This window comes from Crocodylus porosus, unplaced genomic scaffold (assembly GCF_001723895.1).
Source record: "Crocodylus porosus isolate Cpor-Errol unplaced genomic scaffold, CroPor_comp1, whole genome shotgun sequence".
NCBI classification, from domain to species: domain Eukaryota; kingdom Metazoa; phylum Chordata; order Crocodylia; family Crocodylidae; genus Crocodylus; species Crocodylus porosus.
The window spans coordinates 37,692,775-37,709,000 of NW_017728910.1; the positions used below are offsets into that span (position 1 = coordinate 37,692,775).

The window sequence follows — 16,226 nt, forward strand, 5'->3', positions numbered from 1 at the left end:
TAGGCGGCCGGCCGGGCGGTTGCTAACCGGCTTGTTTGGTTTCCAGGCTGCAGCCCGGGGCCCTGGGGCCGCAGGGAGCCCTGCTCCGGGGCGGGGAGGCTCTGCACCAACGCTCTTCGTGCCCGGCCCGGCCAGGCGGAGGGTGCAGCCGGGGGCGCGGGGCTGAGCTGGGGCCCGGGCCGGACGGAGACGCCCCGCCGGAGGCAGGTGGGGGACGCCAGAGCTGGTCCCGCCCGCGGCCGGAGCCGGGTAGAAGGCGGGCGCTCCGCAGCAGCCGCGCGCGGGCCCGGGCTGGGGGTGACTGTCAGCCCCGAGTCGCGCCTCCGCTCCCGCGAGGGGGCGATCGCCGGCGCCCGCGCGGCCGTCCCCGAGGCTGGCGTCGCGGCTGCGCGGAGGTCGTTTTTCAGGGGCCCAAAAAGAACATCCCAAACCTTGATGTTGGGTCAGTGTCTGGACTAGGACTTGCCGCCCCGTCCCCCGCCCGCAGGCAGGTCTGCTCGGTAGGCAAACGTGCCAAGAGAGGGAGCCCACGGACCGCCACAAACGCTGCCCATCTGTTTGTTCAGTTGGTTTAGAGGAAGCAGGAAATCGCTTCAGAAATAACGTGTTGGCTGGAGATTCTGGTCTCTTCCTGTGAGGAAGAGCCTTGTCTATAAGGGATGTGAACGTCCATGAGGTTATTTCTCAGTGACTGGAAATGTTTCACAATGGGGCTTTAATTCAAAAGCTTGTATTGGCTCATCTTTCCTTCTCCCTCCACGCCTGGACTCTACCTCTAGAGAAGGAACAGTAGCTTTAGATGCTGTTAAAGTCACATTAGCTATAACTGAGCAGCTCTTTGCTGGCGAAGAGTGCTGCTAACACTGGATGTGCTGCTCTGGTGTCAGCTTTAGAGGGGGTTCTTCTAGTTAGGACAGTGGTCACCCACCAGTAGATCTGGATCCACCAGTACATCCCAGAGCCTCTTGGAGTCGATCCGAGGCTGGGGTAGGGGGCTGAGTGCCCACGTGCAAGCACACGCACACCCCAGCCCAGCAGCTCAGTCCATGGGGGAGGGAAGGGACAGGGGCTAGACTGAGGCCCCCGCAGTGAGGGACAGTGCTGCAGGGGTAAGTTGAGTGGGGCCCCGGCCGGGTGGGACTTACCTGCCAAATAATTTTTTCTCCCTCTGCCTCAATCTGTTCCCCCCCACTCCCCACAGACTTACCTGCTGGGTGGGGTGGGGGGTGTGCACAGTGGTGCATGGTAGATCTTGGGTTGATTTTAAATGCCAAAGGTGATCTACTTAAAGAGGTTGGAGACCACCGGGTTAGGATCTCATCATTCGTCTTTCTATTTTTCTGTCCACATAGGTTTTGTATGCCTTTCTGCCTAAAACTGTCCTAGGTCCAATCAGATCCCCTGTCAATACCTCCCTCAGCTTTATAAGTGCTCTGTGTAATTTATCTGAATTGTTATATCCATTTTCATCATTCATATTGCAGTCATGCCTGGAGACGCCAAATTGGGGTCAAGGCCCTGTTTTTCTAGGTGCAATACACAATGTCATTAAAAGTTAGTCTCCCCATCCCCAGATCCAGAGTAACAAATTAAAGTCCATACTACAAAGTGCTAGGTCATGTATTTGGGGGCTAATAATAGCAAGAATTTCTGCTATAATCTGGGAACTCTTCATATTTCAAGTGATAGAGAAAGAGAGACCTAGATGCATTGATCTGACAGAGGGTGCCTCCATGATGTGGTTATGAAAAAGGCAAGTGTGATCCTAGAATGCATCAGGCAAAGTATTTCCATTCAAGGCAGTGAAAACTGAATGCCATGGTACCCCACACTGCTGAGGCCTGGTGGTAGAATGGTTAAGGCAGCAGAGGTGTAACCTTGACCCATGCTTTGAATTGTTGTAGAAAGGTGCCTCCACTTTTAAGTTGGTGTAGGTGGGTGCCTGGTCATTCAGGCTGGGAGAGTCAACTGTTGTTGGGGTTGATGCTAGCCACATCACTCCTTCATATGCTATGCCCATTAGACCACTTTGGCATGGGCAATCTGTTGAGCTTTTTGTGGGGTATAGTTGTGAAACTAAATGAAAAGCGCTCGTTTTCAAAAATGAGTGCTGAGAAGGAATGTTTGTTTGTTCTTTGTAAACACAAGGGCAGGAAAAATATTTTTTTAGGCTAACCAACATTATTGACATGAGAAAAAATGGGTATAAAAAAGGCATGAATAAATTTAGATTGGAAATGACAAGTTTTCTAACCATCAGTGGAATGAGGTTCTGGAACAGCCAATCAAAAGGAGGCATGGGGACAATAAATCTAAATGGTTTTAAGATCGAACTTGATCAGTTTAATAAAGATCATATAACTTAGTTGCCTGCAATGGCAGGGGACTGGATCTGATGAATAAAGGAGGTCATTTCCAGTTTTATGTCCTGTATTCCTAATTTACAGTCCAAGCATGTGATGAGGAAATGATTATACATAACGGATGCAACCAAATGAGGTTAAGTAAGAACAAGTTAATAGTGCAGCAATCATGACTGATGGAATAGGCAGCAGGCAGAGGGCTGCAATGCCCTAGCTGTTAACCAGTAAACATCCTTGCAGAGGTGAAAGGCTGCAGGTACAAGCTCTGTGAGTGAGAGTAACAGAACCACTTCTCTAACCTCTGAGCTACATAAAGAATTCCAGGGCAAAACTGAGTCACTTGTGTGAATCACTTGTTTTTTCCTAGTTCATATTCTTTCTTTTGATCTTGTCAATTAGGGCAGCAAGATGGTGAATAATTGGGCACTTGCTCTTTAATACTAATTACAGAAAAAGAACTGATGAACTGCCAAGCTGTTTTCCCTGTTATAAGGCTTATTAATCGCATCAGCTGAAGCATTTTGTTCCTGCTTCATGACATTCCTTTACTTTATTCTGTGCTTCTGGAGTTTTTGTAGAATTAAATAATTGGTGTGAGTCCTGGTTCTGCCTTTGGGCATGTAAGTACAGCTCTTCTGGCCAGGTAGCTTGAATGGTGCAATCTGATAATTTTGAATGGGCTTTTTAGAAAATATCCTGCTGGAAAAATCGTATCTTTGTGTAGGTAAACAGTGTTTCTGTGGATCTTGCTCTGTTATGAAGCTAAGGCAAGGCTGCTCCTCCTCTGCTAAAACTCATGTAAAAGTAGCAATTGCATGTAAGAAAGTCTTCTGTTCAGAGATTAGGCTTGCGTCAGAGTGCTAATCCATCCCCATCCTAGATCAAAGGGAGAACTATTGTTTGAGCGCTGTCTGCTTCCATGCCAGCTCTTCTGTGGCTGCTCTTGCCAGCAGCCTGGCAGCACAGTTTTTTTTTACAAATAGCAGCCCACAGAATTTCTAAGCATGGCATGCTCTCAGATGACGCAGTGGCTGCTGCAGGTGAAGTATGGCTTTGGATTGAAGGTATAAGACTGGGGATTTATTCCTGGCTCTGCCACAGATTTCTTGCAAAAATTTGGAAAAGTTGCTTAATTTCTCAGTTTCCTCTCTGTAAAATGGAGTTGGTTGTATCTCTCTGAGGTGTGCTGTGATTTTTAGTTAAGGTTTCCTAAACATTCAGATAGGTACTGGAGTGAGGAACATATACAATTGTATAGCGGAGTTCCATCTGAGCTTCATGTGGGGGCTCAAGGAGTGTGTTGGTGTGTGGCCGTACCCTTTTAATGGATCTCTTGAGCCAGAGTGATCACTCTCCCGGGTACAAAACAGTTTGAGGAAAGTGCTATTTGAGGGGTCTGTCTTCCTCTCTTCCCAGCACTGAAGGGATAAAATCTTTACATAGAGCAGTAGTTCTTTTCCTAGTAGATTCATGGAGGTGCTCTGATTTAACTTCCAGTAAAAGTAAAGTCCTTTCTTCTTTGAGTTGAGTTTCATGAGGCACACACTTTGCTGTTGGGAAGAGGGACAAGTTTTTTGTCTATGGCAATGAAAATTCTTACACATTGCAAAATGCTGTGACAAGAGTTTGCTTTACAGATCACATCTACTTCAAGTTCGATGACTTTTGGATTAGGAAAATGGGACATGGAGAGGTCAAGTAACTTAAGTTTTAAGATGTCATAGCAAATTAGTGTTAGTTTATCAGTAGAAACCAGCAGCATTATCTGTCTCTTCATTTTACTGTAGGTTATTTCTCGTTAACTCTTACTACACTGTATTATTTCACTGGTTTTATTTCTTGCTTCTTACCAGCTAAGGAATGGGAAAAACATTTTTAAACTCCATGAAAATGGTTCATGTTCATTGGTATGGATTGTCTTTACATCTTCTGTGACCTTTTCTTGACAGAACTGCAGGATCTTGGTAACCTTTCTGAGACATGGTTGTAAGATAGAAAATGCTATTTCCAAGGTACCTAATGAACTTGGACCAGCATTTAAAGAAGTGAACAGAAGAGGTGCCAAATGACATTGAAAGTGATGGCTGTCTAGACTGAAAACAAAGTGTTTTGAGGTCTGTACATTCCAGCAGCTCATCTGCAGCTGTGCAACATGACTTGTTTGGAAAGTACAGACTGCAGAAGCCTTCAGAAGGGACTGCTTAACTTTGCAGGCAGGAGGGTGAACCTTTCATTAAAAGTAAAAGCAAAAGTAAACACCAGACTCACAAGAACATGTTTTCCATTGCCAATTGTGATTTTGTTTCAGTGGCAAAGAGAGCTTTTTCCTTTGCCCAATACCATGTTTGGGATTAAAAATAGCACTGACACTTTGTTTCTGTCTTCACAGGTCTCATTGCAGTGGAAAGTCCTCAACCAGCAGTAAGTAACTTTTTATTTTCCAGATAAAACACTTCATTATTAAATGTGGCATGTGTGAAAGGGCAGATGGTGGTAGGCAGTATCATAGAAAGAGCAGTACCAGCAGTGGACTTAGTCCTGGGTGCCCTTGCATTGGGGGGCTCCAGATCAAGTGCAAGTAATGTTTCATAATAGTGTGTAGAGGGGCATTCTGCATGTGACCCTGCACCAAGCACCAAGCTGGCTGTGGCTCTAAGTAGGACACTAAGTAGACACTGGAAACAAAATGTGTTTACTCATTTATTCAGAATGAACTTTCTCAGTACCATCCTATACTTAAGGCTATTTTTTTTCCTGCTGAGGACAGCACAGCATCAAACTCCAGTATAAGCACTACTATAATAATAGCAACTAGATTAATATCAGTAAAATTGTCTGGTGTCCTTCAGCTTGTGGGTCAAATCCTGTTTGGCAAATAAGTGTGAAATACTACCACAGTGGAGAAATGTTCTGTACCCAAGCTGTAGAGCTGAAAATGATAGTGCAGGGCAACAGAAAGGATCAGTCTATCAGTTTCCTTACTGAGAAAGTGGCAAATAAAACATTTCTTTCCATTTCCGCATTGCTTGAGTAGGAAGAGTACTGTATATAAAGCTGTGGTTTAAACATTCAGCTCGTTAGCTTTAAAGGGAATAATTCAGTAAAGCTCGCCGTGAAATTCATCATGTGTAGAGACCTACCAAAATTGTGGCAGAAGTGCACTGCACAGCAGCTCCTTTAATTAAGCAGTTTCCATCATGGACCCCTGCTCCCAATTGGTGGAGGGGCCATTCCCCGCCATTCACTCCTGATCAGTGGGGAGGTAAAAAGCATGGTTTTAAATATGGTCTGGTTTTTACCTCTTGCCACCAATTGGCCGAGGAGCCCTGGCAGCCCTGCTGGTTGCTGATGACTGGCCAGGAGGCAACAACTGCACCATATTTAAAACTATGTTTTTTGCCTCCCTGCTGATCAGTAGCAAATGCCAAAGTCCCTCTGCCAATCAGTGGTGGGGGAGGGGTGACACCCAGGAAACTTCAAGATTAAAGTAGCCGCCACACGGCGCACTTCTACTGTGATTCTGGTAGGTCCCTAATCTTATATACCCTAGAAGTAATGGTTTCTTTTTAGATAGTTCCTTTCCCTCTATCAAAATATAGATAATGTCAAAAGTCTATTTCTTTAATCATCATCATTTAACAGTCAGATTACAATAGCACTCAAAGACTGCATTATGCTTGGTGCTGTACATAGAGAGCGGTAGCCATGGTTCCTGCTCTGGGGGCTTACTGCTTGCTATTGTGTTTTCATCCAATGTGAGTTTCCTTATTTTTGTAGCATTTGACATTAGGCCAACTCTTTAGGGGTCAGTGAACTCCTAAAGCATCAAGAACAAGGGAGAAAGAGAGAATAACTTGGTGCCAGCTGTATTATAAATTATCTGTTGGAAAGACTGCCAGACCCTGCTTTCTGCTGTGACAAAGAGTGGGCTTAGTTATGCATAGTCACAAGTGAAATGCAAAGCGAGGGCTGGCTGCCTTTCACGTATGTTTTCTAACCCATGGAGTACCTAATGCCTGCAGAGGGACAAAGGAATTGTGAGATCAGGCCAATAAAATGGGCTATATTCATTTCTCATTTGGCCTATTTCGCCAGAGGCAGTGACTTGTAGGCTTCTGTGATTCTGAATATACATCTTGCTAGTGGCCTCATGGAGAGCAAGTTTCCCAAACATTTTATACAGGACTTCCATAATGTACCAGTTATGCTATATAAAACTGAAGGATGCCCCATTCTCCTTCCAGATGTGCTTTCCTCTGTCAGAGAGGAATCTCTTGTTCAGAGTGTAGCAAGCTCCAGTGGCACATACTCATTTCACTGCACCCTTAAGTGTGCAGGTTATATGGGAAGTATAGTATATGACCAGAGCTTTACTACAGTTTGTTCATTCTTGATTAAAGTATTAGCCCCAGTGACTGTAGTTGATGGACATAGTTTAGATTAGTCTGGAAAAAGTTCTAAAATATGGTGGCCCTCACTTAAAACTGACTCTTGAATCTGGGGACACTTGTGGTCATCTACAAGAAAAAGTCTTTCATAAATTGTAATGCTGTGCAGCATTGTAATAGTTTTACCCCAAGACACTATGGATGTGTACCTGGGGTTGCAGTTCCTCGAAACTTCTGGTAGAATCATAGAAAGAAGGACCAAAAGGGACCTGTAAGATTATCAAGTCCAGTCCCCTGCCGTGGGCAGGAGGCAACTGGGCTAAAATGAGCTCAACAAGGTCATTGTCCAGCCTCCTCTTGAACACCGCCAGGGATGGCAAATGCACCACCTCTGCTGGAAGTGTGTTCCAGTTTCTAGTTACCTGTATGGAAAAGAAGTTTTTTTTGTATGTCTAGCCTAAACTTTTTCTTGACTAGCATGTGCCCATTGGTCCTCGTCCTCTGGGGGGGGGTGGGGGAGGGTGCTTTTCTGAAAAGTTGCTTTCCCAGATCCTGGTGTTCTCCCTTAACATATTTGTAGGTGACTACCAAGTCCCTCCTCAGCTGTCTTTTACTCAAACTGAACAAACACAGATCCTGAAGTCTCTCCTCATAAGGCCTATCCCCCAGGCCCTTGATTATTCAGGTGGCCCTTATCTGCACCATTTTGAACTTGTCCACCTCCTTCTTGAAGTGTGGTGCCCAGGACTAAACATAGTACTCCAATTGTGGCCTCACCAATGCCAAATAGAGGGGGAGGAGCACCTCTCTGGATCTATTGACAACACATCTGCTGATGCACACCAGAGTTCTATTTGCTCTGTTGGTGACTTCATCACACTGACAGCTCATATTCATCCTCTGGTCAATTGTCACCCCCAGGCCCCTTTTAGATGCAGTGTCAGTCAGTGGACCACCACCCATCATATAGATATGGTGAGGGTTCTCTCTAACCAAAAAAAAGACCATGGCCAGTACTCTCCAACTTAATTGAGAGGTTTTCATGGGAAACAGTATCAAAGGCCTTGCTGAAATCTAGGTAGATGACATCCACCTCCTGTCCCATGTCCAGCTGGTTAGTTACCTGGTCATAAAAGGAGATCAGGTTTGTTAGGCATGACCTAGCCTTGACAAAGCCATGCTGGTTGTTTCTCAGTACCCCACCAGTTACGAGCTTGTAGTTGATGGCCTCCTTGACAATTTTTTTCAAAGATTTTTCCTAGGACCAAAGTCAGACTGACCAGTCTATAGTTAGCAGTCATCCCTCTTTCCTTTCTTAAAGATGGGTACTACGTTAGCCCTCTTCCAGTCATTCGGGACCACTCCTAAGTTCCACTACTCTTCAAACAGCCTCACCAGAGGCACTGCTATGAGCTCATCCAGTTCCTTCAGCACTCTCAGATGCAGGTTGTCTGGCCCAACTGACTTGAAAACATCCATATGATCTAAGAGTATCTTCACCTGTTCAGGACTGATTTTATGTGGACTGCTGTCATCACCGTACTCTCTGCACCTCTGGACAGGTGACAAGTTCTCACCTGGTTTCAGGAATACTGAAGCAAAGTGTTAAGGAGCTCTGCCTTTTCATCTGATGATGAGCAGAATCTCAGCTTCACATTTGCAAAGTGTTTTGAGTTTGCCTGAGTCTGCAGGCTGCCTGAAACAACTAGTTTGAGAAGGGTGAAATTCCCCCAAGCATCATAAAACTTAGAAACCTGCTATTCTAGGAGGGATGGGGAACCACCATGTTCCCAGTAGTCAACTCTATATAAGGAACCCTTGCTGCAGCCGGACCATCATGGCTCTGGTCACAGAAAACTCGACCTGTTTCTTTTGGATAGATCACAGTCTAATTAGGCTGTAGTTACACATTACAATTAGCATGTGATAATTATAAGCAATGTCAGTTGGCATTAAAGTTAGCACATCAAGGTTAATATCCTTTTCCAACTCTGACCTGATGCTAGAGGGCTAGTGAGCTGGAGCGTGGCTAACAGCTGCCAAGTCTGTTCCATGCCCACTCCTGCTCCCCAACTCTCTAGCCACAGTATAGGCTGGGGGCAAAGCCTCCCCTACCCTTTCCATGTTGCTTGGACCATCCCCCAATTGATCCCTCATCCTCCAATTGCTCCCCTGCCACTTGGACTCCCCCTCTGCTACACAGATTCCACCCCACTGCTTGGATCAGGCCAAAGTGGCAGTAGCAACCAGGTGGGGGAAGGGAGGGAAGGTGCGAGGGGATTCCCATTATTTGCTCCTGGGCTCCCTGCAGCCTACACAATGCTGCTGTGCCCCATGGCTGCCCACTCACTCATGAGCCCCTGCACCTCAGTGACTGCTCAGTAGCACCCCACAGGGAATGGGGAGAAAGATTGGAAGGAGGATGGGATGGGCAAGGAGTTGTTTGGTAGCTGTAGGGCCTTCCAGTGGGGTACTGCAGTGGGCCCAATCCAGGGAAGCTGCTGGGCCCACCTTGGTTAGAAGTTGCCCCCTCTAAAAACCTCATTCTGTGGCCAGGCTGTCTCAGAGTTTGCTAGTAACTTAGTTAATGACACGGTTGGCAACTCCTGACTCATGCAGGACACATGCCCAGTCACACGTTTTGTATTTTAATTAGAATTATGAGTGCATTAGTCAGTGTCTGGGGGCAGCTGGCCTGAGGAATAGGAGTAATTAGGAGCCTTTACACAGCATGGCTCTCCATTGTTCCCTAAACTGAAGGCCAAGCTTAGAGAACTTGCTTTTATTAACACTCTCTCCAGCATCATTTATTTTGGTATCTGCTGTTAGCAATTCTTATAAGTTGCTTGCAACATTGCTGTGTTTAAGCCCATTAAATAAACCACAGAACCCCAAAATCTCCTATTTGATTTAGATACATCTAGGGTTTTTTAATGAAATTAATAAATTAATATTTGATTTATATCAATTACCTCAGCTCACCTGGTCAAACAGAAGTGCCTGAAATTAGGCACCTACCTCCATGTTCAAGTAGCGTTTTTCATAATGCTTAGGGGCAACCAACATGGGTTCATTAGTGGCAGGCCCTGTTAGACCAACCTGGTTGCTTTCTACGACCAGGTCACAAAATCCTTGGATGCAGGTGTCACGGTGAACATAGTCTGTTTGGACTTTAGGAAGGCCTTTGGCACTGTCTCTCACCCCACTTTCATTAAAAAATTAGGCAACTCTGGTGTTGATGCCTACACAGTCAGTTGGGTAGCAAATTGGCTGGAGGGCCGCACCCAGAGAGTGGTGGTGGATGGGTCATTTTCAACCTGGAGGGATGTGAGCAGCGGGGTTCCCCAGGGCTTGGTCCTCAGGCCTACACTGTTCAACATCTTTATCAGCGACTTGGATAAGGGGGTGAAAAGCACTTTGTTCAAATTCGCGGATGACACGAAGATGTGGGGAGAAGTGGGCACACTAGAAGAGAGGGACAGGCTACAACTAGATCTGGACAAGTTACGGAGGTGGGCGGATAAGAATAGGATGGGATTCAATACTGACAAGTGCAGGGTACTGCACCAAGGGAGGAAAAACCAGTAGCATACCTACAGGCTGTGGAACTCCCTTCTCATCAGCACAGAGGCAGAAAAGGATCTTGAAGTTATTATTGATTCTAAGATGAACATGGGCTGCCAATGTGAGGACATGGTCAATAAGGCCAACTGTACCTTGTCATGCATCCACAGATGCATCACGATCAGGTCCAAGGACGTGATCCTCCCCCTCTATGCGACATTGGTCAGGCTGCAGTTGGAGTACTATGTCCAGTTCTGGGCGCTGCACTTCAGGAGGGATGTGGGCAACATGGAGAGGGTCCAGCAGAGGGCCACTCGTGTGATCAGGGGGCAGCAGGGCAGGCCCTACGAGGAGAGGCTATGGGACCTGAACCTGTTCAGCCTCCACGAGAGAAGGCTGAGAGGGGATTGTGTGGCCATCTATAAAATTACCAAGGGGGACCAGAAGGGAATGGGAGAGCCCCTGTTCACCCGAGCACTACCAGGAGTAACTAGGAATAATGGCCATAAGTTGACTGAGAGTAGGTTCAGCCTGGACATCAGGAAGCACTACTTCACAGTCAGGGTGGATAGGATCTGGAACCAAGTTCCAAGGCAGTGGTGCTTGCTCCTACCCTGGAGGTCTTCAAAAGGAGGCTAGATAATCACCTAGCTGGGGTCATTTTACCACAGCATTCTTTCCTGCCCATGGCAGGGTGTCGGACTTGATGACCTGCTCAGGTCCCTTCTGACCCGACCAAGTATGAAACTAGAAGTTCTGTTTACCCACCAGTCCCATTGCCCACATCTCCCTGGCTCCCTCTTCCCCTCACCACCAATAGAATGGCAGATGCTTAGGGAAAAGGCTACTTTTTTAGCTTCTTAATTGTGGATGAATATGTTAACAAGACCTAATCCTACCAACCTATGTGCCAGTGAAAATCCATAAGCCTGTGTTAGTGGGATGCGATCTTGGAGTAAAGAACTACCCTAGCTCATTTGACTGCGTAGCTGGGACTCGATTTTCAGCTCTCCTGGGGACAAGAACATTCCTTTGCTCTCAAAGGGAGCTGCTGAGCACTGAATTTTTTTGCAAATTTTACCTTGGGCACTAGTTTCTTAATATAAAGAATTTCTCCAAAGACAGAAAAATGCATTAAAATGTCCAATCCTCCAGCCACTAAGATGTGACCAAGTGAAAAAATATAGCAATTAAATTTGCCATCTTTTCCAGTGTATAAGATGCACAAGCCCAACAAAGATAAAATTGCAAGGAAAATAATCAGCATAAATGTTATTGAATGTTGATCAGGTTTTCTTACAAAGACTTCCGTTATTTTTTTTGTTATGTAGCTTTGATGGATAAAGTGAACTTTTATTTTAAACCTCCTTTTCTGAGAGAGAACTTTTTTTCCTGCTAATCCCATTTTGTAATTGCTCAGTTTAGGTGTGTCCCAGGAGAGAACAGGAGGAAGTATGCCAGATAAGAAAAGAAAGTTATGGGGAATAGAATAGATGAGAGGGAGAGGGGACAAATGGAAAAATTAAAACAAGAAAAAAACACTTACCTGCAGCAGGAGCCGCAGCGCAGTGGGAACAAGAAGAGAAGCCCGCGCGGCTCATCAGCCACTTTTTTATTCAGCTCAGGCCAGCCGGTGACATCACCAGCAATCGCTGGCCAGCAAGAATAAAAATGGCAGACGGCAAAAGAAAGAGAGAAGGGAGAATGGACCAGAGGAGCATGTGGCCTCAGGACCCACTCCAGGAAGCCCTCGGGGGGGAGGAGCATCAGATGAGGAGTTAGAAAAATCCGTAAGAATTAGGATGGCTAGGATCTGGAACCAACTTCCAAGTGAAGTGGTGCTCGTTCCTACCCTGGGGGTCTTTAAGAAGAGGCTTGATGCCTACCTGGCTGGAATCATTTGAGCCCAGTTTTTCTCCCCCAGGCAGGGGGTTGGACTTGAAGATCTACAAGGTCCCTTCCAACCTTACTTCTATGATTCTATGTAGAAGAAGCTCCTGATCCTAGGCTGGGCAGCGGTGGTAGGGAACAGGTCACTGGTGCTGAGAACAAACCAGAAGCAGCCCCTGCAAGCTGTGATGGCAGGAGCAGCCAAGAAGGACTTGTGAAGACCCACAGTACCACAGGTGGGAGTATTGGGAATAGTTGGGAGGAGGAGGAGGTGGCCCCCGTGGAGAGGTCCTGGCCAGAGCAACAGAGAGGGCTGCGGATGAACAGGGCACCTACACTGTATACAAAGAGTAATGAACCAGTTGTAAAGGGACTACAAGGCTCTGGGACGGGGACGCTCCAGGTGGGAGAGAGGTGGGGTGGCCCAGGGCTCACGAAAGGAGCTGAGAAGGCAGTGAGGACGACCCAAGCAGGAAGACACTTACATTCGATGTCAATAGAAGGCGGTATCCCCTAGCTAGACTGTAGGGGAACCAGGGTCCTGGTACCCTGTTATAAGGAATCAGGGAGGGAGATGATCTAAGTTTCAGCGATGTGACAGACGAGGTGTCTTGTGGTTTGCTTTTGTTTTTTTTATTTTTGTTTCCCCAGGTGAAGGGGTTGAAACAGGACAGGCTTAGGTATATAGAGTAAGCACAGCACAGCCCTAGGGTGTCTCGTGGTGATTTGATCCTGAGGGCCAGGGTTTACTCTGGACGAGTGTAGGTTCCACAAGCAGGACCACCAAACATAGAAGACCCACGAAGGGGTAAGCAAAGCAGGCTCCAGGGCTGATACTCCGGACAAGAGGAAACCCAAGAGGCACCACAACTACAGGAGAGAGGGGACATGGCCAAGAATACAGAGGGATTCATCAAGGTGGCGTGAGGTCAGGATGTAGGGGTGGTGGAGCCCCGCAAGTGACCGTCATGCAGACCATGCGCCACTGAGGGACCCTGGATAGTCAACCCTCCCACTGGGAACATTCAAAGTCATGGCAGGTAAGATAGGGAGTAAACTCCTGGAGTAAATAGCTACTAGGCCAATTGCGGGAGACTGTAAGACATAAGTCACCCATCACTCGGACCAAGGCTGCATGTGACCAGGTGTTGGAAACTTGGCAGTCACAAGGTGTTAGAAACATGCATTTCCACTTATGTTCAGAGTCCTTTTTCCTGCTGGATCCCTGTTCACTTATACAGTCTGTGAACTGTGGCTTGCAAGTACAGGCAGATCCAGGGGAGGCGCAGTGAGGCAATTGCACCCGCTCTGATCCTTAGTCCACCCAAAGTTTAAAACAAGTTGCTTGGCAGTGACAGCAGCATTTCTCATCAGGCAGCAGTGACAGAGTCAACTGACTTTATTGCTCATTGCAATCTACCTGATTTCTTCTTAACTCTTCAGTCCATGGATGTTAATGACTGTCTCTCCTTTTAATGGCCTGTCCATACTTGCAAATACCTTGCAAGAGAAATGTTGATTTGTTAATAAGAAACAGGATTTCCAGGGAAAAAATGGGGTTTCTTAGAACCATTTTTATTCATCTTGTTTTAAGGTAGGCCTTCCCCCTTTATGTTTTATTCCTCATAAAAGTAAATCTCATTAAAGTTGTTGAACAAAGGTTTTTCCATTGAACATTTTTTTGGAAATAAATGTATGGAACTTTTTGCAGCATTTTTCTTTTTTGTTGCAACAGTCTTTTTAATGATTGTTTTCTTTGAAATGTTTGTCGGAATTGTTATTTGAAATCCTGTGTTTACCAAAAATGGCTTTAGATAAATGAAAAACGTTGCTTAATTGGTCTGGATGTTTTCAGTAAAAAAAGAAAATTATTCCACTGAAACCCTACAAATGAAAAAAGTTCTGAAATTTCAAAAATCACATGAAGCTGTAGGTTGGAGGTGTTTTTTCCCAGACTTGACACAAGTTTGTGATTGAATCTGAATCAGTCTTATTTCCTAATACATAATAGTCTGTTTTTAGGTATGTTACATTTTTTTGAAGTACCGTTAAGGAGCTGTCTTAGGCTAGTACCAGTTCTCTGTAACTAGAAATAGCTCACAATTTTTGGTAAACCAAAATTGTTTGCAGTTGGTATGTAAGAATGGAGGGAAAGCTTCCTTGATCAGACTGCACAAATAAAGGTTTTCAACCGTTTTTCCACTTACAGGTATGATGGTGGTCTTGTAGTCAGGCCAGCATATACTAGAGTTACCCTGGTGTTATGAGATATAGTTACTAATAGGAAGTGATAATGGATAGAACGTATTTCACAGTTTTTAAAAGGCAATCAGTATGACTGCTCACTGCTGAGATTTGGGATTTTTGCCTTTCCAAAATACAACCCTATTATCACTTGGTAAGGAAATCATAACTGCTGGTGCTGAGTTTGTAACTAGAACTTTCTATATAAAATGCTCTTTTCAACTTTTGGTTACATACATCTCTTCGATGGCATTCCACCTTTCCGGTCCTTGGACTGCTTGGAAAGTGCAGATCAAGAAAGCAGTTCATTTGAATGACTACAAAGAGATTTCTTTCTGTGCTTGATACTTTCCTAAAAATTACCTGTGGCTATGGCTGTAGTTGCCATCAGCCACGTAATCTGAGAGGGGCCAGTTTATGACTAGGGCATCTGTAAAACCACACCAGTCCTAGTCTGTCTGAATATGTTTAGTTGTGGGAAGACTTATTTGTTCATGTAGATATAAATACATTCATTGTTGCTTTATAGCTGCTAGATTGCTGCTCAATCTAGTTACTTTCTCTTGCTCTTCATAAAACATTGGTTCTTTTACTTTCCAGACTTAAACCACCCCTTAGAAAATGCCAGCTCTTGGCTTTCATTCCTTTTTTGGTCTATGGAAAAATAATAGAGAAATTCTTTTGTTGAAACGCATGCAAAGACAAAAATGGGTTCCAGAAATGTTTTTCACACTATGGATTCCAATTTGAAATCTCTGGGTTTATTTTGTGAATCATGGGCACAGACTGAAGTGACAATTTTTGCCCTATCTGGCCACAGAAAGCAATTTATAGCTATGACCAAACACAAGTGCACAGCTACGGACCACTTCAAAAACAGATGATTGGATGAAAATCTAAACCCTCATTGCATGAGGATTCAGATGAAGATGTTTCAAAGTACAGTGTTTTCTGTAACTTGTGTCTGCCTTCATGCCAGCCTCCAAGCTGTTTTCAGAATGGGAGGGGGGAAAGGGAGTGGAGGGAGTTCAGTCTGGGGTTTCTTCAGCCCCTGCTGGAGGGTGGAACAGGTGAATTGGAGCCCCCCCACCACCCCCCCACCTCAGGGAGGCTCCAATACACCTGTCCCACCCTCCAGTGCTGGCTGGGGAACTCCTTGAACAACTCCCTGGGTTCCCTTTCCTCCTCCCAGTCTGAAAAACAGTCTAGGCTGATAGGGAGGACCGGGTGTTGCTAGGGGAAGCTGGCTGCAGGCTGGCAGCCAGCAGCTAGATTTCCCTTCCCCCTGGAACCACAATGAACTTCAGTTTGGTTGGGGGGGGGAATCCTTGTAACTCAGGACACTTCCTGCAAAGCATTCTCAGTTAGAGTGGGGAGCTGCACTTCTGTTTGCACCCATTTGCACATCTAAAAGAGCTACTATGGAGTAGCATCCTATGGCACCCTTAAAAAGATTTCATGTTACCCTAGTTGAAAATCATTGTCATAAAATATGGGGTCTGGCTGGAGGTGAAAGGGTACAGCAGTTTGAATTTGTAAGCATGCATAACATGTATCAACTGATCCTCCAGAGTACACAATAGGGCTGTGCAAAGCTTCGACTTAATATTCGATTCAACAAATATTCGACATATTCAACCTTGAAAAGTGAAAGTCGAGTCAAATAGCAGCTGGTGAAAAAGCTGTCAAATCGAATACTGGAAGTTGAATATTAACAGTGCGAGTTGAATATTAACAGCGCAGGTCAAATATTTGACAAGGGTCAAATATTCGACTT

The 16,226-nt window shown here is 45.5% G+C and overlaps 1 protein-coding gene across 3 annotated transcripts in view; it reads left to right on the forward strand.

Annotated features, from left to right (window-relative positions):
- Nucleotides 1–3,772: 3,772 nt before the first annotated feature.
- Nucleotides 3,773–16,226, forward strand: part of FAM124B (family with sequence similarity 124 member B) — a 31,491-nt gene continuing 19,037 nt past the window's right edge. The window contains exons 1-2 of one of the 3 annotated variants that reach the window (XM_019533062.1): nt 3,773–4,784; nt 14,521–14,603. The gene's annotated coding sequence lies outside the window, so the exon portion shown is untranslated. Of the gene's footprint in view, nt 4,785–14,485; nt 14,604–16,226 lie in introns of those variants that run through there. The other 2 variants (XM_019533064.1, XM_019533063.1) reach the window with 2 other exon arrangements.